This window comes from Typopeltis vanoorti, chromosome 4 (genome assembly GCF_054136105.1).
Source record: "Typopeltis vanoorti isolate ZY-2024b chromosome 4, IOZ_Tvanoo_1.0, whole genome shotgun sequence".
NCBI classification, from domain to species: Eukaryota; Metazoa; Arthropoda; class Arachnida; order Uropygi; family Thelyphonidae; genus Typopeltis; species Typopeltis vanoorti.
In genome coordinates, this window is record NC_143552.1 from 59,733,752 (window position 1) to 59,757,835 (window position 24,084).

Consider the following 24,084-nt stretch of genomic DNA (forward strand, 5'->3'; position numbering starts at 1 on the left):
GACTTTTCGCTGTTCACCCTGGTTGCCTGGCGAAAACAACGGGGGCCTTGTTTAACTGGGTGACACCCGATGACCCAGCATGAAATTTTGTCATTTTGTACCATCATTTTGTATATTGGTTTAAGCCTATAAGAATACAATTTGGTCGGCTAAATCCCAAATTGCCATCCCATCCACGTTTGTTCAGTATTCAGGTAGATACCCAACAGGGTGTACCATGAGAAGGTGAGGATTGGACATTAGGTCAGAAGCCCTGGCCCAGGTCGGTTCTCCATATTTATTTAAAGGCTATGTGGAGGTCTCTTCTCAGTTATACAGCTTTGACCCTTAAGCATCCCCATCTTACAAGTGTCTTTGAATATTCTTTTTTACCAAGTTTTAGTATACTGCTAAGGACTGAGTTCCTTTCCAGTCTTGTGTGGGATGTTTGAAGTGCATGATAAGAAAGATGTGATGTTCCATAATTATGGAATTTAATGTATTGTTTGTGTTCTTTTCTTATTGGGACTGTACATTCCCTGTGTGGCCTAAGTTAGTGTTGCACTGGATTTGGCATACTTCTCATAATTCCTGAAATTTCCAATTTGCTGAAAAACTCCACCAGAGGGCGAAGTTTATGTTAGAATTGTTGATGAGGTGGCAAGGGAAAAAAATATAGGTTTTGATATAAATTGTTAGAGTATTTGTTTTAAATTTATAGGGAGTCATGTCTAGTTAGATCATAATTGACTGTGGATAGCTTATGTTTTGAGGTTTTTGTTGTTGAATAAGTTTTTTTTTTAGTATATCTTGTCTGCGTTCTTCGGTAATGGTGGCCTCTATAATCAGTCAGCCAATACGTCATTTCCAGTTTGCCACCATTTAAAAACTTCATTTTGCACAGTATCCTACAAGATTTTATGGCATGCGGTGCTTGTAACATGTTTGCATTCTGGCAGTTAGAAATGTGGCAGGTAAGAAACTGGGGATTTCATGTCTACATAAAATGTAGGAAATGGGAAGAGCTCACTGATACAGATATCATTATAACCAATTTTAGTAGCTTTGTTAACAGTGTGTCTCAGAAAGGAGTGAATTCTGGCATAGAGATATGAGTAGCATGATGCCAGCATTGTGATGATTATGATGCAGAAATGGGTATAACTAGGAAGTGTAGTAGATTTAGAAGATGGTGATGATTGAGTGGGTGAATGTTTAGTGAGTGTAGGTTGCATGGAGAGAGAGAGAGAGAGAGAGAGAGAGAGAGGGAGTAGAGATATATAAAGAAGTGGAGAATATGATAAAAGAGATTAAGAGACTTGTGAAGCAAATGAGAGCAGGCATGAGAGAGAGAGAGAGAGTTATGGAAATAATAGAAAGTTAGAGAAGGCAAGATAGTGCAGAAGCAAGGGATGGCAGGAACATAGGTAAGTGAGAGTGCAAGGGGAGAGAGAGAAAGAAAATGATACAGGTGAGCAAGGAATGAACAGAGCAGTGAGAGGTGTGATGTGTGGAGATTCAGTAATTCATGAATGCAAGATAGAGTCCACACTCTCCATCATTCCGTGCTTGGAGAAATGATGGGAAGTGTGACTATTGCACTTAAGTGAAATTGTGGATGAGAGGGTAGCGATGGTGGGTATGACTGACTTGAGAGGTGGCGTGAATCAGGTGGCTAGAGATCTGAGATTAATGTTTGAGGTTGTACAGCAGAATGTATGAAGGAAGACAGTGAGTGTGTTACTTAGATATAATAATGCAGAGTTGAGCATAAGTAATGATGGCATGATATTGCCATTATGTGTTGAAAGAGAGACTTGGATTATGTGGATGAGTAGAGTACATACAAGGATAGAAGAGAGCTGTATATGAGAGATGGACTGCATTGAACAATGAAGTGCATAGGCATACAGAGAAAATGTTGTTCTCTGGGCAAGTGAGAGTGTTAGGGCAGGGAAACTGGAGTTGCCAGGGTGGATGGTAGCACAGGTGGCCTTATGCAGAAATAGTTCTTTGGGTGATGGGTGAACATATGGTGCAATGTAAAGTCAAATGGCGGTCTGGAAGGAATAAAAATTGGTATAGAAATATTGACAATATGTGTTTCTTTATACAAATGCCAGGAGCATCAGTGATTCCAATATTATTGGAATCACTGATGTTTCAACTATGTTTCAAAGAAGCCTGTGAAATTTTGATTAACCATCCCAATTTAAGTTAAGGGGATAATAAATCCCTCATTATTTTAAAGCCGGATACGAAACTCAGAGATAGAAATCTAAGAGTTTCATGTTGAAGAAGTATCGGCGAGTCCAAGCTTAAGTCAACACCTGGGTAGTACAACACTAGGGCAACTCAGAGCAAAGGTGGAGTAAGCTCCATCACTATCTTTAATATTTTCTCATAATATAAAACGCAGCTCCTAGGAGATGTATTACTGTTTTACATTGAGGAGAGGTCACTACCCAGACCGGTTTCGACCTTTATTGAGGTCTCATCAGTGAGTAGGTAGACCTGGATAATACCAAGGTTTAAGTGAAACGAGCTTATATACCCCTACTATACGAATTGCCAGAACAGTGTACCCATATATTTTTACTACAATAAAGAGCCAAGAGGCTGTTTTTTTCTGGTGGCGTAAATTAAGTTAAGGGGATAATAAATCCCTCATTATTTTAAAGCCCTATTTTAACCACCCTAATCTTAATAATGATGCGGGCTTAAAAATCCCAAGAATTTGGATGGCATACATTCAGCCCACTTAGTTTCCAGCAAACCCTGACTTTAGGACTGTAAGCAATTTTCATTTTTTATTGGCCACTATCCATACCAGTTGCAATTTATATGTATATTCCTAAAAATAATTTTATTTTCTGTTTATTTATTTATTTATCTATTATTTTCTGTATGAACAGGTTACTCTCCAGCTTAATTTAACTTTGTAACCTAATAGATGATAATAATAACAGGACTCTAGCTTTGATCTAGTGAGGTTTTTTTTTTTTTTTTTTTTTTAAGCACAGGTCAGGCAAAATAGTTTTTAAGCACCAGAGGTCAGGCAAGATATTTGTCCTTCAAATATCTTGGGCAACATGTAGTAGAGTGAACACCAGGTTCAAGAGTTTTGGATTTGGTCCTAGAATCAGAGGATCTTATTGTAACTGAGATGTCATCCCCGCTTCCCTCAGTTGGAGTGACTATATCATCTTCACTTGAGGGAGGAATAGACATGCAGAAGTCTCAAGGAGAAAGGAATTTGTGGTATTTTAAGGCAGGTGATTATAGTAATCTTAGAAATCAGCTTGAGGAAGTTTCATGGATGGAAGAATTGGAAGAAAGAGACATTACCAGTGCATAGTAACTGGTGAAGGAATTTATTAGCAGTAATGATGAGGTGTATACTTAGAAATCAGCTTGAGGAGGTTTCATGGATGGAAGAATTGGAAGGAAGAGATATTATCAGTGTATGGTAACTGGTGAAGAAATTTATTAGTAGTAATGATAAGATGTATACTTCGAGTGAGAAAGAGAACACAATTTGGTGTTAAATGGGTGCCTTACAATAATAAACAGGAACTGCAAATGAAAAAGAATTTCTTATGTAGCAAGACCTGTGAAGTTTCCTTAATCATACAATTACATATGTGCCATAGTAGAAAATTATATTTATTTTACAAATGTTTTATCTTATGTATTATAATACATCATCATCAGTGCAACCAAAGAACAACAATAAGGAATTGGAACAATAGAACAGCAGAGCACGTGCACCAAATTTGAATCCCTCTATAAATGTAGTTGTTCATTTGTTAAGTTTAAAACTGTTTGGATGAAAATTATAAGTAAATGTGTAATGCAGTCTATTTAAGACAGTTGAGCAGTGGCACACCCAGAGGGGAGGGGCAAGGAGCCCTGCCCCCCTCACCAAAGAAAAAGGGGGGGGGGGTAAATATTCCAAAAATCTTTTCCTAATTAAAGTTCATTTTTTTTTTGTTTATGTTGTGTCGTGTCTTTTATTTCTATAATGTTTATAAATTAGCGATCATTGCAGATGCTCGGTCATAGGTTGTATGCAATGCATAGTGTGTATTCTCAACTCATCCCCCCTCCTCCCCAAGATTAAATTCTGAGTGCGCTACTGCAGTTGAGTATAACAGTTTTTAAACTTTTAGGATGTAGGCAGTCATTATGATTGCGGTTTGGTTAATGAAATACTTTCTTTGAATAGCTGTTTATATCTGTACATAGATCTTTGGTGTTTGGTGTTTTCCCTTGGATCCTATGGTTTATGTTTTTAGTTCCGTTCTTTTGTACCAGGCAGATTTGTGCAGTTTGATGAACCAGATGTGGTCTTGGTGTTAGAATTACATTTATTGACTGATCTTACTGTTTGCCCATAGTATGACAGATCGCAAGAACATGTTTTCCTGTTTGGTATACTCCAAACAGGAAGATCAGTCAATAAACATATTTCTGAACATCAGGACTACACAAATCTGGCCTGGCACAGCATGGAATTAAAAATGCAAATCATGGGATCCAATAGGGAAACACTAAACAGATTTATGTACAGATATGAATGGCTATTCAAAGAAAGTACTGAAGAAAGAATTTCATCAAACAAACTTTAATCATACCTAAATTGTTATGCTCAATTGTCTTAAATAGATTGTATTAGAAATTTAACTTTCAACCCAATAGTTTTTAACTTAACAAATGCGAAACTACATGTATGGAGGGATTCAAATTGGGTGCATGTGCTCTACTGTTTTATTGTTCATATTCCTGACTGTTGTTCTTCACTTGCACTGATGATGTCTTATGATACGTAAGATGAAGTATTTGTAAAATAAATATAATTTTCTACTGTAGCACGTCTAATTATATAATGATGAAAAAGAAGTTATGGAAAAGTATAAGGAGAGGGAGCATAGATGTTTAAAGTTTTTCCGATTAGTTATACTATAAATTAAAAGCATTATATTCTTGGTTTAATCCTTTATCCAAGTGTAAGCAAACAAAGTTTGTGCACCCAGCGGATATCTAGTAGTGTAGCGTGCCATGTGAAGGTGAAGATTGGACATTAAATCTTAAAGGCATTGCTTATAGGCTGTGTGGCGATCTCTTCCAATTATGTACTTTAACTCTTAATTAAACAATCCCTGAATTTTTTTATGATAGTCTTATTCATGAGAGATTGTTCAACCTATAGTACATTAGTACTGTGGATGACAGAAAGTTCAAAAGAAAAAAACAAACTTGTTAACATTAGATTTGAAACCCTTTAGATTGTGCTCTTACAAAATACTTTAGAAAGGATACTCTTTTAAAAGAAGCAGAATGGATGAAGTGGGGGGGGGATTTGTTATGTGAGTTAGAACTGTGAAGAAGATTGAATAGCTGCTACATGTTTTTTAGAAGTTTTCTATGTCTGTAATGGTATTTGAACCCATAACCATGGTTGGAGAACAGAGGTACTGTCCACTTGGCCAACCAGGCTGGCAGCTAAATTTGTTGAATAGTTACAGATTGATCATTAATTGACCTAATTACTATATCTCTCTCTCTATATTGCCTCAAGTTTTTTTAGTGGGATTGTAGGAACACCAGGTCAAATATGAGAACAGTATTCACTGTTTGAATGGATCACTGATTTGTATAGCATTAATAGCTGTTCAGAAATAAATGCCTCAAGAGTGAGAGAGAGAGTTATTGGAATGGTAGAAGAGGAGAGAATAGAAACAGTAGAAGAGAGGGAATGAGAAAAATGTGAGGGAGTGCTGGAACCAGGAATGGAGAGATGTCAGGACAGCAGGTAAGTAGGAGAACGATGAAAGAAAGTGTAAGAGGAGAGAGAGAGAGAGAGTGTGAAGGCTGCAGGTGAGCAAGGAAGGAACAGAGTGGGAAGAGGTGATGTGATGTATGGAGACTCAGTGATTCATGGTGTGCAGGATAGAATGCCTAAGGAGTGTTTGCCTGGAGGAACGATAGAAAGTGTGGCTATGGTAATTAAGCAGGGTGAAAGGATGGATGAGATGATTGTAATGGTGAACACGAATGATTTGAGAGGCAGTGTGAATTGCGTGACAAGAGATCTGAGGTTCATGGTTGAGGTTGTACAGAAGAAAACTCAGAGAGGGAAGATAATGTGTGTGTGTGTGTGTGTGTGTGTGTGTGTGTGTGTGTGTGTGTGTGTGTGTGTGTGTGTGTGTGGTGTCCGGGTATGATAATGCAGAGCCGAGGAGAAGAGCATCGATAATGAATAGTATAATAGCCAGAATATGTCAAAAAAGAGGCTTGAAATATATGGATGCTAGGAGGGCATTTGAGGACAGAAAGGAACTGTATGCAAGAGATAGTTTGTATTTGAATGAGGAAGGATGTAGGCATCTGAAGAGAATGCTGTTCTCTGAACAAGTCAGTGTGTCACTGCAGGGAAACTAGGACTGTCAGGGTGGGTGATAGCAGGGGTGGCCTCTTGTGTAAATAGGTGCTTGCAAGAAGGTAGAATACATCAGGTAATGCTGAATCCAGTGGAGTCTGGAGAGGGGATAATGATAGATATAGAAACATTGACATTTTTATTCTTTATACTGAGGCCAGGAGTATCTGGAATAAAGGAGATGAATTGGTGGTGCTGATAGCATTAGCCTGTCCAAAGATTATTGTGATCTCTGAGACGTGGTTGACTCGTAGGAAGAAGAGAGGACAAGGGGCCATCCCTGGAAGTTACAAATAGCTGTGAGCAAGATGGTGAGGAGTGGTTTCTTTGCATGAAGGGTAGTTGAACCAGAATGTGTTGTCTGATCGAATGGCAAGAGCACGAATGATCAGTGAGTTCAAGGAGTGGTATGATAGACTTTGTGTTTTCTAGGATAGGCTTCCCACGATGAGTCTTTTGACTCTATGGAGGCCTGAATGTTGATAATAATGATGATAAGAAGAAAATAGAAAATAAATAAATATCAGGAGAGTGACACAATATTCTGAATGCTATTGAAAATCTTATAAATGGAGGAAAGAGTACCTGTAAAAGGAATCAGAGTTGATAAAGGTGGCAGGAAAACTGAAGATAAAGATCTTTTAGATATGCAAGTATTATACTTTGAATGCTAAATGAAACAAAAAAAGTTACAGCATAGTGGTGGTAGAAAACACTGAACAGGAATACATATCAGTACTTGAAATAGAAAACGCTTCAAAAACTTTGATGGCATATTCATCAAAAACCAAAAAAGTGATAGCATGGTGGTGGTAGAAAACACTCAACAGGAATGGCAGTTGGAGAAGATGATATTCATCCAGGAATTCTCAAATATAAAGGTATAAAAGTTTTTTACAGTGGCTACACTGCATAATTCAGAAAAGCACTGACAGAGAGTTGAATTCTCGATGATTGGAGAAGAGCTCTCATAGTATCCATCTATAAAAACAAGGTAAATAAATGTGAATGTGAAAATTACCGAGCAACTTCCCTGCAAGCATATTTGATTAGAGGGTAAGAAAAATTGTGAAAGGAAAGCTTGTAGAAGAACAAGCTGATTTCAGGTCAAATAGAGGAGTTGTCAACATCAGAGTTTCACTTTAAGACAAATAATTTAGAAACCATGGGAATATAACAGGATCTGTATTTAACTTTTGTGGCCTGGTTGGCCAAGTGGTTAGCGTATCCGCTCTCTACCCAAAAGGCAGCGGGTTCGAATCGTGCCGTGGGCATGGATGTTTGTGATTGTCTGTGAAAATAGTGGTGGTGGTCGGTGATAGATGATGGTGTAGATGATGAAGGTAGTTGCGACTAGTGGAGTTGTGGAGACAGAGAGTTATAGGGTAAGTGCCCTCCCTCGATGAGTCTTTGGACTCCCTGGAGGTGTTATGTATTATTAATAATAATAATAATAACTAAAGAAGGCATATGACAAGGTGCTAAGAGAAAAGCTGTTCAAAATGCTACAGTTATGTGATGTAAATTGGATATTACATCGAGCAATACTTAGTCTATATTTGAGTTGTAAGTTAGCAGGTGGAATTGAGGGAGGCACAAAAAGATGGTTTGGTGTTACTTCAGATGTCATACAAAATTGCACATTATCTGCACTTATTCATCATCTATATGGATCACATTATGGAAGAAAGCAGTATTAAATCTGATATCAGAGTGGACGTGGAGATGTTAATCTCAGCTCTTTACTTTCTGTAAATGATGTTATACTTTTAAAGTAATTCTGTACAAGTCTTCAGGATTCCCTGACTAATCTGAATAACTGCTGTAATATGAAAATTAGCAGTAAAAAAAAAGACATTGAAAATAGGCAGAAACATTGAAAACATCAACTGCATTCTGAATGGAGAACCTATAGAACAATTAAAACATTTCAGCTATTTAAACACAATTTTTCTGGAAGATGTGAAATTAAATAGAGAAATAGATAATAGAATTAGAATTAGCCAAGCTGGTATGATAGGAATTTGACTGAATAAATTTATATGAAATATAAGAAAAATTAGTCAGGACACTCCCTTAATTGTTAGAAATAAAATACTCATTATTATTAGTAGTATTATCATCATTATCCTCAGACCTCCATGGAGTCAAAGACTCATGATGGGAGAGTCTTCTATCATACACAGCTCATCATGCTGTGCCTTACATACATCCACATTCTTGGCAGACACCACGCTCTCAGGCATCCAATCATTCACCACTTTCCATCCAAAAAACCTGCTTCTCACTTCTTTGCTCACACCCTTCCTGTATAGCTTATATGTATGATTTCTTGTTCTCTCCTCATCTCCAACCATTGTATGAAAAACCTCTTCTGCATTAGTCTCATAAAAACTCCTTGCCAACTTATATGTCTGTATGACACTCCTATCCCTGGACTTGATGATATATGGTGATATATCATCAAGTCCCACAGCCTTATTAACATCAAGTTTACTCAATTCACCAAATCCCTCTTACGAGGGTTGTTTGAAAAGTTTGGTAAATTTCCAATAGACAGTGACACAGTTCATTCATTTGGTATCATTATGGAAGACCATCGAGTGAAAGTGCGTGAGATTACTGAGATTGTATGCATCTCAACTGATCGGGTGTATAATATCCTGCACGAAAAATTGCACATGAAAAAGCTGTGTGAACGATGGATGCTGCGATTGTTGCAATATCAGCACGTATCATCTTTTTCATGACCCCTAGCAAACTTTTAGCCATGTGCAACGTGTAGTTCTCATTTGGTAAAACATTTAAAATGACCGTGTTCACATTTTTCATAAAAATGGAGAAAATCGAGTTTTGTGCAGTGATAAAACACTTTTATTTGAAGAAGTGGATGGCTGTGCAGATCAAAGCTGAGTTAGATGCAGTTCACGGGGACTCTGCACCAGCATTAAAGACTATTTTTTTTGGATAAACGAATTTAAACATGGTCGTAAGTCCATCCAAGATGAAGTGTGCTCCAGACGCCTGATTGAGGTCACTATGAAGGAAATGATTGACAAAATCAATGGTATCGTTATGGAAGACTGCCGAGTGAAAGTGCATGAGATTACTGAGATTGTATGCATCTCAACTGAATGGGTGTATAATATCCTGCACGAAAAATTGCACATGAAAAAGCTGTGTGAACGATGGATGCTGCGATTGTTGACTGGCGATCAAAAATGCATGCGAAAAGACATTTCAATGCAGTGTTTGGCAATGTTTAATCGCAATTCACAGGATTTTTTGCATCAGTTCATGACTAGATGAAACCTAGATCCACCACTGCACACCTGAGTCCAAACAGTGGACAATGCCTGGTGAAAGAGCACCGAAAAAAACTAAGACTGTTTTGTCAGCTGGGAAGGTGATGGCCACTGTTTTTTTGGGATTCCCAAGGAATTATCATGATAGACTATTTGGGAAAGGGAAAGACAATAACAGGAGTCTATTATGCATCATTGTTGGACTGTTTAAAGGAAGAACTGAAGAAAAAATGGCCAAGATTGGCACACAAAAAAAGTGCTCTTTCATCAAGACATGCACTGTTCTACACATCAGCCGTTTCAATAGCAAAATTGCACAAATTGAGGGTTTGAATTGGTTCCACATCCATCGTATTCTCCGGATGTGGCCCCATGTGACGACTTCTTGTTCCCAAACTTAAAAATTTGGCTCAGTAGGAAAATATTTTCTTTGAACGAGGATGTTATGAAGGCTGTCAATGACTATTTTGCACAATTTGACAAATCCTACTTTTTAGACAGGATGAAAAAATTGGAAACTTGCTGGACCAAATGTGTAGACCTCATTGGCTGATTTTTTCAAAAAAAATGTGTTTAACTTATTTTTTTACCAACTTTTCAAACATCCCTCGTATTCACTCACAGTCAGTTTTTTATTTTCCCGTTCTACTATTCTCCAACTCCACGTGTCACATTCAGAAGGATGAAATACCTTTATGGACTGCTCATTTAATTTAATCTCAGCTATATATATTCTGTAGCAGTTTTCCTTTTACCATTTCCTTCAATCAGTGTTATCCTTCCATAATCATTCGTATTTTTGCTGTCTAGATATTGAAAGAACTTCCTGTTTTTTTTGTCTTCATTAGCTAACTGCTGCTCATATAGCACTTGCTATCCTTACCAACCAAGTCACTCTCCTTGCCTGTTTTTTTGTACTCCTCATGGAACTGATTATTATCACTCATCTTATGTAGCCTCCATGATGCCTTCTTCTTCAGTATTGCATTCATAATCCCTGCATTCATCCATTTCACACCTACTTTATTGAACCTTCTGACCATCAGAATGCATTTAGACATTGCTTCTACTTGATAGTTCTTGAATTCATCTGAAAATCGAGACGTAGTGGAAGAATTCATTCTAAAAATTAATACTAGAAACACTTACATTTAATATTTTTATTGTAAAAATTTTCAGATAATATTCAAAATAAATTACAGTCAATTGATTTAGTTAATTAATTATTTTTAAATTATAAACAAAATTTAATTATAATTACGGAATACATGGATGGTGAGTATTGGTTAATATAACTTCTCAAAATTCAGAATGCTTTAGGCAATTGTTTTTCCTTCAGATTTGGATTGTGAATGTATGCTTCACAGCTTTCTTTGTAGAGTCTTTCTAGAAGAAAGTAACTTTTCTGTAACACTTTGGTTTTGTTCCACTGAATTCTGTGTTTTGTAGATAAAGTGTGGTTTTCTAAACCGGATTTGTTGAGTTCGTTAAGAGAAATATATTCCTGATGTTCTTCCGAACGAATTTATGCAGATTGACCAGTTTGTCCATAATAACATAACCCGCAAGAGCAGAAGATTCTATAAACTCCAGGATAGGATAGAGGAGGATATTTGTCTTTTGGTGAGATAAGGAATGCATTAAGTTTGCAAACTGGACAGAAAGAAATTTGTACATTAATCTGTATAAGTAATCTTGCTATTTTTTGAGAAAGTCCTGTAACATATGGAATTTGATGACGATGATAAAGAAGTTAAATTAGAAAGGATTTTTTTGTGCTAGAAGTAAGACAGCATTGAGATTAACAAGGTTATTTGAACTTTGAGGTGAGAGTAGAGTTATGTTCTGGAAATTATGGTGATTCATGTTATGCAAATTTTGTTAAAAGAGAAAGAGGAGTGTAGTTACTATTATCAGCAAAACTAGGTGTTAAGATTTGCAATCATTTGGAGAAGCTCATCATTTATAAATGAAAAATAATAGGTAGAACCCTGAGGAACTCCTAGCACTAGTTGCAAAGCTTTAGGATAAATATCCATCCATCAGTTGGTTGTCTTCTGACAGCTTCCATCTGAACACACACAATATTCTTCAAATGTTAGAAGACAATGACAAACGATAGAAGATTACATAATTAGTCTTTGTGGAAAATGTGTTCAAATTCAAGAGTAACTATTTGAGATTTTTCTATGACATTTGTCCAAACATAGGTGAAATAAGCCAGAAGTTCATATTGTATATTGGGGATCTGAAGTGGTTGAGTGCTATGTTTGATTACCAGAGTAGGACTTCTGGTCTCTATCCCACCCTCTCTTCTCCATACAGTGTGAGTGATACTTTCAAAGGTACACCAAACATACTTAGAGACACTGAACTTCCTCCATTTCGAGGATACATCAGTAAAAATTATGCTACTGCAGGCTAACCACCAGATAGTATATGGACCTGAGCCTGTCATTAACAAGTCAGGAGGCTTCCCATTTAGCTGACACATGATCCTGCTGCCACAAATGCTTCCAGGTTATGCCTGGAGAGGGAGTCCATCATGGTGTGTGTGTGAGAGAGAGAGACACACTGCAAGCAGAGTAGTCACTCTCTGTATCATGTTCAAGAGTTACTGCATATCCTCAAGGTCTCCTTTCATCAAACAGTAAACCAAAAAGGAAAAGACAAATACTGACACTGTAGATCAAAATAAATTTACCTTGAAAACTAATCTATTGAAATAAATCAAACCAAGCACAATAATCCAAACATATCAGTATCCCTACCAAAAAAAAAAAAATCACTTTCACATCTACTCTACAAGCATTCATGAGATAAATTCCAACATAAATGACTTCCATCACAATTTACAGACATCTATGCCAGACCTCCTGCTCTTGATAGAAATCCAAATTACAACTACATCAACCACAGTCCACCTTCAATACCCAAATTACACTCTTCATGATTCATTTCACCACATGGATGGCACCTGTGGTAAAATCTGACATTGTCTTCCAGATTTAGAATTACCTGCTTTTCACCATGGGCTCAAGGTTTGCCCCATTTAGTAACATTCATCTGCTGCATTTATTGGTCTCCAAACACTCCAAAAATCACTCTAAAGTTCGACCATCTGCAATCCAGATATTCAAATAGTGAGATCATCATCATCTTAGGTGACCTTGATATCCACTACTCCAACTGGCTTCCCTTTTCCAACACTGCTGATCAAGCTAGGCATAATGTGGAAGTTTTTGCTATAAGCAGGGACCTAACACAAATTGTACATCTACCTCCCTGACTTCATGATAACCCTCTCCATTTTCACCAATACTCTTGATCGTTTTTATTTTAACCAGTTTTCCTTCTGTATACAACATAGAGGTCATCTCTCCTCTTGGCAACTCAAATCCCAATCTTGTGTATTTCCATTCTGGTAGACATCTTTCCCTTTATCTATACCCAATTTTTTGTCCTTTGACACTACACAGGCATCAAACAGGGGTGACTTCTGGAACTACTTCTCTTCCTCTCCATGGTCTGACTATTGCTTCCACTCTTCTGACCCAGACACCTGCACTGAGCAAGTCAGAAATTATTCTCACTGGAATGTAGATTTTTATCCCCCATTCTACTCAAAACTCTCATCCACTCTCCAAGCCCTGGTTCAGTAGAAGTTGTATGAAAGGAGTTCAAGAACAAAACTCAGCTTGTCAAAGGTGGCTTGCAACAAGAACTCCAGCTTCATATTTTGCCTATGCTGAAGCACACACTAAATGTAAAACAGCCGAAACAAATAGCCCTGAAAATGGATGGCACTCCAGCATAAAGCCCATACCCAGCTACTGCTGCAGATAAGCTTGGCTCCTATGCAGCAGTGAGTAGGAGAATCGCAGCGGTGTACGTGGAAGATGTGAGGCATAAGGTTTGCACCAACAATGGCCTGGAGCCATTGTTTATGTAGATCTTGGTGGTAGTAGCAAACACTCAAGTGATAACCTTGAGGACTGAGATGGAGAAGGGTTCCATGTGAACAGCAGTTGAACATGGGTCAGTTGGTCCTAAGAGATAGGAAAAATCTGTTCTGAAGTGGGACATTGTGAGAAAAAAGCTGGTCTGCTGGTAGACTGAAAGGGAATCAGGTTAATATTCCCAAACCTGGACCTGGAGATCGGCCCCCCTCTGAGGCCAAGTACAGTAACTCAACCGAACTTGGAGAAGCCAACAATAGTCCTGGGAAGAGTTGTCTTTTTTTTGGAAGTGTTCAGCTCCCTGGAATTGGTTCCTCCATAGATAGAGATGCTATGCCCCTTAAAGCACCATGGTGTCCAGAGCACTCCTGTCGGTCCTTGAAAATCCAAGGGGGAGAGTGTAATTTTCATGCCAAACCATACCCATATCCACAGCAGGTCTCCAAGGTGAACAACCTCTAGTTGACAGAGTAATGTAGGTTAGGGGAAGTCAGCAAAATGGATCCATAACCCCAGGACAAGGATTGGCTCTGAGGACTTGGCTGGTCGGACTTGGATTCAAAGCAGGTATGGCACTGCTCGGACTGGGTAAAACTATCCAGTGATGGAACGGTTGAGACCAGACCAGCATCAGGGCCTTCTTGTGGAATGCCTCAGCTGCACAGCATGCTGGATGGCCCATCTGGCACGACTGTTTTGGGCAGCAACTAACAGCCGACTCAGAACTGGCATGGACTGGAGGAATCTGTCTAATTAAAACAAAGCATTGCGATGGCCATTGAGAGGCGTTGAAACAATGTAATTTCTGCCCAGTGCTCTAAATGTCAAAGTGAAGAAATTCAATCAAGTGCAGGATTTTTTAAGCATCTCTTTAGTGCAATTAGAAATATGACAGTATGTTACATTTCTAATATGACAGAACTTAGGCCTTTTCCAATCGAAGGATTGGAAGAGGCCTAAGTTCGATCCTCCATGACAGGAGGAATCTTAATATTGTTTTTTTTTTTTTTTTTTTTTTTCAATTGGAGGTGAGTTAACCGATTTCATACAGAGGTTCTCCCAGAAACTTTGGTTTTTCCTTCTGCATACAAACAAATCGGCCTTCAGAACACACTCAATTTACAGACAAAATGTACTAGTGGTGGTGGGCAGTAGATGCCATTGGTGTAGATGATGATGATAGGAATTGTGGTTCAGTGTAGTTGGTGGAACAAGTGGTGGACATGGAGACTTCTAGAGTAAGTGCCCTCCCATGAGGCCTTGGACTCCTTGGAAGCATCACTAAATAATAAATTAATAAATACTAACAGCTGAAAACCTCTCCCTTTGTTCAAATGGAAACCATGACTTCTGGTCCCTTGCAAAGGACAAAAGCACCTGGCATCACTGTTTTTCTCAAACTCCTCCATAGTTGAAGGAGTTTGAGAAAAAGGAGTTTGCAAATCCTCTTCTTCCATGCCAGTAACTGATTCATATGCCTGCTGTAGGTTTTCAGCAAGAAAGCATAAGAATAATACTAATAGCCTATACACTAAAAAATCTTCTAGCCTGATAGCATCTTTCCAGTTGTACTCAAAGGTTGTGCTTTATAGCTAATGCCTGCCCTCTATAATCTCTTCAATATTCTGTACTCAGCTAGCACTTTTCCAACAAATAGAAGCAAGCATATATCAAACCGATTTTCAGAAAAGGGACATGAAAGTCTTTTCAACTACTGACCAATCACTATCACTTCAATTCTTTCCAAAATAATGGAAAACGTTATAAACAGTCAACTTCACTATATAGATGCTCACCAGTTTATCGACACCAATATGGATTCTGACATTTAGATCCCCAGCTGAATTCTGAATCTACATCACCCACCACTGGACATGTGGCATGGAAAGGTTTGGAGAAACATATGCTGCCTGGACATTTCCAAGGATTTTGGTTGTATTGGCATTGAGGCCTGCATTGCTGTCTGCTTTCCTTTAGTCTACATGCCACACTCTGTACCTGGGATAGTCAACTTTCTCTCTGGTCTTAACTGCATGTCATGCTGGATAGCATCCTTTCTTCAAATTTTTCAACTAGTGCAGGAGTAGTTCCATAACCTACTCTCAATCGCCGCTAATCCTATTCACAGTTTTGCTGCAATAGCACACTTCACTCATCCTACTCTTGTAATGAATAATATAGTTCTCGGACATATCAAGCTTCAAGACTGCAACCAATGCCTTAAACACTGATTTTCATACCATCTTTCAGTGGGGCAAATATAACTTGGTCACCTTCAATGCCAACAAAATAGTCCTCCCTTTTCTCTTGCAGACAGGATCTCAGCTCACTTTCCCTTACCCTCAATTCAGCTCATAAATGATGTTTCTCTCGTTGATTTCTTACAACCTCTATTTCACAGACAGCATTTCAGCTCTGTGTTTCTTCTACAGGTACTTCAGTGGTCACTGCTCCACTGAACAGACAAACATCTTTTCTCTCTTTTCTGTTAGACCTTTTAAAACAAGCACAGCAACTGGCTAGTCTTCTTTTACAGCACAGTTGCAAACATGTTGGACCTGCTTCTCCTCTTCTTCATTTATTCTATCTACCTCTGTCCAGTGGAAGAGCTTTCTCATAATGTGTTTCCCAACAACTTCAACCTCTAACTCTTCAAAGAAAATGTCAACAAATTTCTTCTTCTTCTTTCTCAATTCTTTTCTGCACCCCCCCACAGCACTGATGTGCTTTAGATTCTTGTACCTTACATTCAGATGCCCCGATTTTCAGATTATAAAATCAGGAGATGGCACCAATGAGCAGTGGCTTCAGAATGTCTGGTGGAAGTGGACAAAACAGAATATTTAGTGAGCGGGGGGGGGGGTCAGTTGCTGTTAGGCAGGGAATGTAGAGAGTAATAAGTGTGAAATGTTTAAACAAATCCAGTTGGCTATGAAGCAGGCAATTATTGTGGGAGATTTCAAATTATGGCAACTCAGATTGGAAAGAGAACTCTGTATTCTGTAATACAGAAATTGTCTCTGGAATTCTGGTGAGACTATTATCTCAGGTAGAATGCGATAGAGAGAGAATACAAGAATCAAGAGGTCTGAATTTGGATTTCACTGATTGCATCGGAGAATTTTAATGTGGATGAGACATCATCTCAGTGATAATTTAGTATTGACTTGGTGAGTGAGCGAGTGGGTGAGCAAGCATGTAGAAGTTTTAAGAAGAAAAATATTAAAATGGAATTACAAGGCAGCTGATGTCAATTGACTTAAGAGCCAGTTAAGTGCTGTGTCATGGATGGATGCAAAAACTTGAAGGAAAAGAGATCAATAGCACTTGTGAGGATTTTTTTCTCTTCATTAATCAGTCTCACCCATGAAAGGTTATAAACCTATTGTATATTAGTATGGTGAGTGAGCTAAGGTTTAGATGATCCAGAAACCCTGCTTCAGCAACCAAACTTGAAACTTTTTCAAGTCATCATTTTTCCAGTAAGTAGGCTGGTTGCCTTACACTGGATGATGCAAATTATTTACCACCATAGATTTTCACAAATATCCATGCCACAGTGGAGAAATTCTTTTCATTCAGCCAACCTGGCTGGTTTAAGTTTGGATTAAAATGATTAGAAATATAGGTTTGCTATAGGTTTGGATTAAAATGATTGATTAGAAAAATTGAACAGGAATTGAAAATCAAAATGATGCTGTGTTAGAGAACAGGGAGATCAAGAGCATTTGCATGAAGAGTGTGGGGGTTCAAGCTGGGAAGATGACAAGTATAGAAAAAATTGGAAACAAGAGGAGAATAGCATTGCAGGCATAAAAGTAAATAAAAAATCCCAGAGAGATCTTTTTTTATGTGGTTCATAGGAGGAGAAGGAATAATTATGGAAGAATGATCTTGTTGGATAAAGATAGTAATTGGATAACTTATGCATCATTGTGGAACTGTTTCATGATTACTTTATCAGGGTAGTTCATTCCAATGAAATAAGTTTTATTTCTAGAAGAATTGGATCAGCAGGGTGAAGGGTTGTAAGTGAATGAAAGTGATGTATTCAGAATGTTAAGTACTCTGGATATTAACAAGATGCAGAGATATAAACTGTTTACAGGTGCTTACCAAATAGATATTGCAGAGATTTTTCAATGGGAGGATATAAGCACATTAAACCCATTCCTGGAAGTTGAACAAAGGAGAAGTGAGAAAAAGGTTTTATGCATGGAGAATAGTGAATGCATGAAATGAATTATGTGAGTGGCAAGTGTGCAGGTGCAGTAGAACTCTAGTGTGATGGGTTCTTTTGACTTCCTGGAAGTCCAGTGACAATGAAATACTTAATGTTATATGCTATTCTGAAGCAATGATATTATGATATTTGATATATAAAAATTCATTTGTTTGATAATGAAATCTATGAGTGTTATAGAGAAGTACTTCTGGTGAGCTGTCCATTATGTGAATATCCTATTATCTGAAATCTGCAATTTTCATAATTTGGAGATACCATATTGTTTAATCTGTCTGGTTTTCCAACTTTTCTGGTCCAAGAATTTACAATAATACTTGAATTACTAAGTTTGGTAAATATTATTTACCAAACTTAGTAATTCAAGTTTTTTGGTATGCATGTTTGATTTTGGATAATAGAAGGTATTTTTGTAGAGATTTTGTATTCTTTGTTATTATCAATGGAATAATGTTTGAAATTCTTCTACAACAATTTTAACGGAACCTTTGAGAATTTTCATTGGACCCACTGAGCTCTGTTTACACCTTCCCTCTCCTCCTTCTCCTCTTCCTCCTACATTACAAGGTTTACAGTATAGTAATTATGCTACTGCTTATCACTAGTGTTGCCAAAGGAAAATTACTAAAAACAACTGAATCTTAGAGCTAAAAAGGAGTTGAAAATAAAAATTTGAAGCTAAAATTTTAGAAGTAGTAGCAGATACTTTTCAGTTACTTACTTTATCAAGATGAAGTGGTACTTGCATTTAAGTGGCTAAAGACACCTTCCAAGTTGTCTTCTGCACTTAATTCACCCATGTTTTCACTTAGATTTTCAGCCGTGTTATATGTGGCCATCGTTCCGATATTACTCAGTGTAGATGCTGGTAAATGATAGTCTTTACAGCACTTGTTATGCCTGAAGCCATACTTGACTAACAAAATAGCTGTCGGCATTGGCAATTCCATCTTGTTTCTTAATTTAGTTTTAACTACATTCATAGAACTAAAAATTTGTTCAATTTCCGCATTAGAATTTGGCAGTATTAATACATTTATTGCATTATGGATTCATTCCAGATGCATCTTTGTATTCTTGTACATCAGCCCAGAATAGCTCAGTGTTTTCTATATTTGTCCATTTATTTAAGTGGATAGTATTGTACTGGTATTCAGCAGCAGCAAAATCTTTTTCTGTTTTTAGCATTATTTCTAAGATGAACAGGTTCTTCTATATGTTTTTGTAATTTTGTCAGGATATTGTCAACAGAAAAAGAAGAGATCATTCTTAAAATATTTAAGTTTTCAGGCAACCTTTGCTTAAGCTGTTTGAAGAAACCAAGAAGAAACTGTCTTGCTCTATTTCTAAGATTGTGCTCATCATTTTGTGTTATTTTCTTTTATATCATCAACTCTGAAATTTTTCTTTCCAATCTGTTACCAAGATTTGGTTTGAGATCCAAGTAGTCATCAAACTCGGACTCTAGAAGGTCAACTCTAGATGATGGTAGCACTAAAATATTAGCAATAGAATGAATCAAATGAGAAAGGTCTTCAAATAATCTCATCTTATCTGCACTGTTAGATTCAAAAACTTTGTTAACTTGCTAAACTAGAACATGATGCAAAAATAAAATGTACAACAAATTTCTTTCATCTTTGTACATCTCCCACAAAATTTGAGCTTTGTAACATTTCTCAGTCACATTCATGGCTTCGAAGTGAGTTTTTAATTCCAACCACTGAATGAGAATTCTGTCTACTGCAGGTTCAATGGAGAGTCACCTCGTTGCACAGTTGCTTATAATTTTCAAAGAAGCATTATTTTCATTGATAATTTGATGCAGCTCTTTGTATGTTGCTTGTCTTGAAGAAGAATGTGAAAACTTATATGTTTCAGCAACTAAAAATTCTTGGGAGAATTTTCTTAGGAGAGATTCTGCACAAGTGTGAGACATTGCCAGTTGCAATGAATGGCATACACATCTAATTAAGAATGAGGGAATATATGCCTTCAGCTGTTCATAAATGCTGTTATTGACACCAATCATAACACTGGCATTGTCTATACCAATTGCAATGAGATTTATAATTTTCAGTTTCTTGGTCAAGAGCTCTTTTTTTTCAGTGCAGCCACAATACCACTAACATCACACTTTTCTAGAACCACCATGATCAGAAATGCATGCATAATTTTGTTGAATTTCTTGCTATAATAAATGATGGCTATTCCTAAAACTTTATTCACTGTGATATCATTTGATTCATCTATTACTTACTTACTGTCCTCTTCTGTCGGGGACAGGTTGAGTCTTCCATGTTTCTACAACAACCTCCAGGAGTCTCGGTTTCTTGCATGGCTGATGAGCTGTCTATGTTTGTACTTCAGACTAATTCATCTATTAGCAAGCTGAAATTTCCATCTCCAATATCTGCAATTAGATCTTCTTCAAAATGATCACTTAGAATATTCTTTACAATTGCAGAGCACTTGGTTCAGTGCATTTTTATCTTTGGCATAATCTGACTGTCTGGGATGATATTTTTGCAAAAATCTACTAGATGATCTCAACTGTTCAATGATGTGTAATAACAAAGAAATAATGCTAAGCTGCTTTCAAAGTTTGCTGTCTCATCAGACTTCTTCACAAGCATATTTGTAATAGGAGCAGCCTTATATGGAACTGCAGCAAGATGTCTTAGTTTCACTATGCTTTACAAGCCAACAATATTTAGCAGCTATATCACATCTGTAAAACTTACAGTGACCTTTTGTAGTGTCACTAAGAACTTCACACAGCCATTTAAAAACATTCCCATTTGCAACCACTCCCTCCTAAATTTTTGCTTGTAAGCTTTATTTGTCTCTTTGCTCATTTTTGAAGAAGGGTATGCAACTCTTTACTGCAATGAATTATGATCAGTCTCTGAAAACTTCCCACTCACTACCAACCAGAACACTGTGCAACAGACTAACTTGTAGCAGTGCTATCAACTTCAAGGCGGCAAAATGGCAGACTGTTGGGCCACATGACTGACTGATGTCATCGCACGTTTGAACATGTATGATACTCGCACCAAGCTTACAATACAATTCTTTATTAAATGCAAACATCTGGAATACTTTTAAAACAATTTTCTTAAGAGTAGGTTATAAAAACAACTAAAAAGAGCAAACAAGTTATGAAGGAGCTAGATTAAAATTTTTGGAACTAGGGAATAAAAAAAGGAGTTAGATCTAGCTCCAAAAAAAAGCTAAATTGGCAACATTACTTATCACTGTAATTTTTTCCTTGTGCACATATTCAATTATAACTAGTTTTAAAATTGTTTACAATTTTTGTTGTTACTTATTTCCCTTTTTATTGCAGATGTTATTTTACCTAATTTCATTGTACAGAGGCATAACAAAACTTAGAAATCCTGTTACAGTTCAACATGAAAATAAAGCTTTTTATTTTATAATTGTAATTGAACTTTTAAATAAATAAGAAATGTGAAAATCATTATATATTATTTAATGTGAAACTGTTGATGTACTTCTGTGAATTCTTATCTTTGCTATCTGTAAAAAAAAAAAAAAAAAAAAGATAATAAAACTGTGGGATGTATTACTTTGATAGGTGTAAAATGTTTAATTACATCGTGATATTGAGGTATTAACTGTTAAGGAAAAAAAAAACAAATATCGTTAATTGCAATATCAAATTATTATTGTTATTATTATTATCTCTTACCTCCACAGAGTCAAAGACTCATCATGAGAGGTACACACAATGCTCATCCAACCATGCCTTAAACTAATTCAGTGTGTCTACATTCACAACACACTCAGACTATGCATGCCGCTCACAACACTCTCCATGCAAAGAACCAGCTCATCACTCCTCTGCTAAGATCCTCCTTATACAATTTCCAGCAATGGCCTCTTGTTCTACCCCCCCCTCCCATTTCTATGAAAAATCTTCTCTATGTCAACCTGATAGTAACCCCTGACTAGCTTATATGTTTCAATCATATCCCCCACCTTCCTCTTATTCACGAGGCTTTGCAATTTACATTCTCTCAATCTGTCCTTGTATTCAACATTCCAAATACCACTGACCACCTGTGAATCTTCCCTGGACCTTTTCTAACATATCCTCATTGCCATGAAAACCTGGCGACCAAATCTGTGCCAATAATCCATATGAGGCCTGATCAAGGCCTTATACAAGGCATCATAACCTCTTTGTTTCTACATATGTCAGGAACCTCCTCATCGTTGCCATTATCTGATGTGACATCTTCACAATTTGTGCAATGTGGTCCTTGAATTTCAGGTCCTTGTCCACCACCACTCTTAGATCTCTCATCGCCTCTACCTCCTTTAAAGTGTCCCCACCAAGTGTATGCTTTGCATCCTATTGTTGCTCGCCAAATTTCAAAACCTTACACTTTGCAACATTGAACTGATAGTTTCACTTACCTACCCATTTATGCAATCTATTCAAGTCCTCCTGTAAGATCATAACATCTGCTTGGTTCTGCATTGCTCTTCCCAATTTTGCATCCATCTGCAAACAGCTGCATATCACTAGTTAAACTCATCCCAATATCATTATATGTATCTCCCCTGTCCAAGGCATTTGATACCTTGTGACATAAATAACATAAGTAAGTTAGTAAAACATCATCTCCCTTTAACAAACCCATGCTGATAACCACAGAGAATACTGTTGTTATCAACCAATCCTGTATCCTACTTCTCACCAATCAGTCTCTCTCTCTCTCTCTCTCTCTCTCTCCCCATTGCCAATTCCCTGGAACATTCCCTTAAGATGTGTGGCGGTATGACATCAAATCCTATCACCTTATTGACATCAAGGTTATTTATTTCCTCAAATACCTCACTCACAGTCATTATTGTGATTGTGAATTAACAATATTATTTTTGTTATTTTAAGACCTAATAGAATGTTAGGTCTTGTTAATTTGCATGAATATAAAAAATCACCTGTTACACATCTGAATGATGGACCCTCTAGTCAATAATGACCAGCTGCTGAATCATTTGGCTCAATAGCTAGTCAGTATGAGTGAGATGTGGTTCATAATGAGATTAAGTAACCATAAACATACATTTAACAATATATGAAAATATAAAATTGTTTTATAATAACCTCAACCATTTAATTTGCAACTAAATATCCTAATGTAGTTCATGAAATTTTACATAAATAAGTAAAATACAGGGTGGCTTTAATTAAAGAGGTGTTCAGAGCCCAGTAGCAAAAAAATTTATTGGATGAAATTCAACCAAACTTGGTGTAAGTACACTCTGGAACATAGTTTATATTTACAGAAGATAAAAAATAGTACAAAATTCTGCCACCAGGAAACATTTCGTGCTATAAGGATGTGGTTTGGGATTAATTAAACAGTAATGGATAGAAGAGACACAAGAAATTAATTTTCGTGTTCATATATAACCTACAGATGTGGTTCAATATATATCCTTTCAGATGTTCTAAGAACTGCAGAATGACATTTTCTGCAGAAAATGCAACAGATCTGCATTGATTTGCCTCACATGCTGCGTTATTCTGTCTTTCAAGGTTTCTAAATCAGGAACATGTCCTTCATACACCACGCATTTCTCAGATGGGCCCCCCCCACACACACACAAAAGCAAAGGGATTGAGATCAGGTGAACAAGGTGACTATGCTGTGAGAAATTCACGACTAATCCTCTGTGTTCTGTGAAGTTTTTTTGTAACATTCGCTGTACCGGCAATCCAATGCAAGGTGGTTCTCCATCCTCATGAATATAGCAGAGTCAAGGCATCTTCACTGCTACAGTTGTGGAACAACAAAGTTGCACAGCATCTCTTGATACCCAACAGTAGAAACAGTACAAGACACTGGTCCTGTTGGGTGAAGTTCTTTAAAAAGTACAAGCCAATAATAAATGATGTAATGAAACCACACTACACTGTAACTTTTGGTGTGTAAAGGAGTCTGATGGAACACACAAGGGTTATTCCCAAATGCAGCAATTGTGTGAATTAAACACTACTGTTCAGATAAAATTGTGAATCGAATAGAAATGTGTCTTGTCACTCAACAAGATCTTCCACAGTCATGTATATCCACCTCCATTCAAGCTAAGAACTTCAGGGCAAACTGCAGTCGA

The 24,084-nt window shown here is 37.1% G+C and overlaps 1 protein-coding gene across 1 annotated transcript in view; it reads left to right on the forward strand.

Annotated features, from left to right (window-relative positions):
- The window catches only part of LOC150107348 (organic cation transporter protein-like), a 313,584-nt gene extending 292,057 nt beyond the window's left edge, over window positions 1-21,527 (forward strand). Inside the window, exon 12 of the mRNA XM_090391822.1 lies at window positions 21,281-21,527. The gene's annotated coding sequence lies outside the window, so the exon portion shown is untranslated. The remainder of the gene's footprint in view (window positions 1-21,280) is intronic.
- The last annotated feature ends 2,557 nt before the right edge of the window (window positions 21,528-24,084 follow it).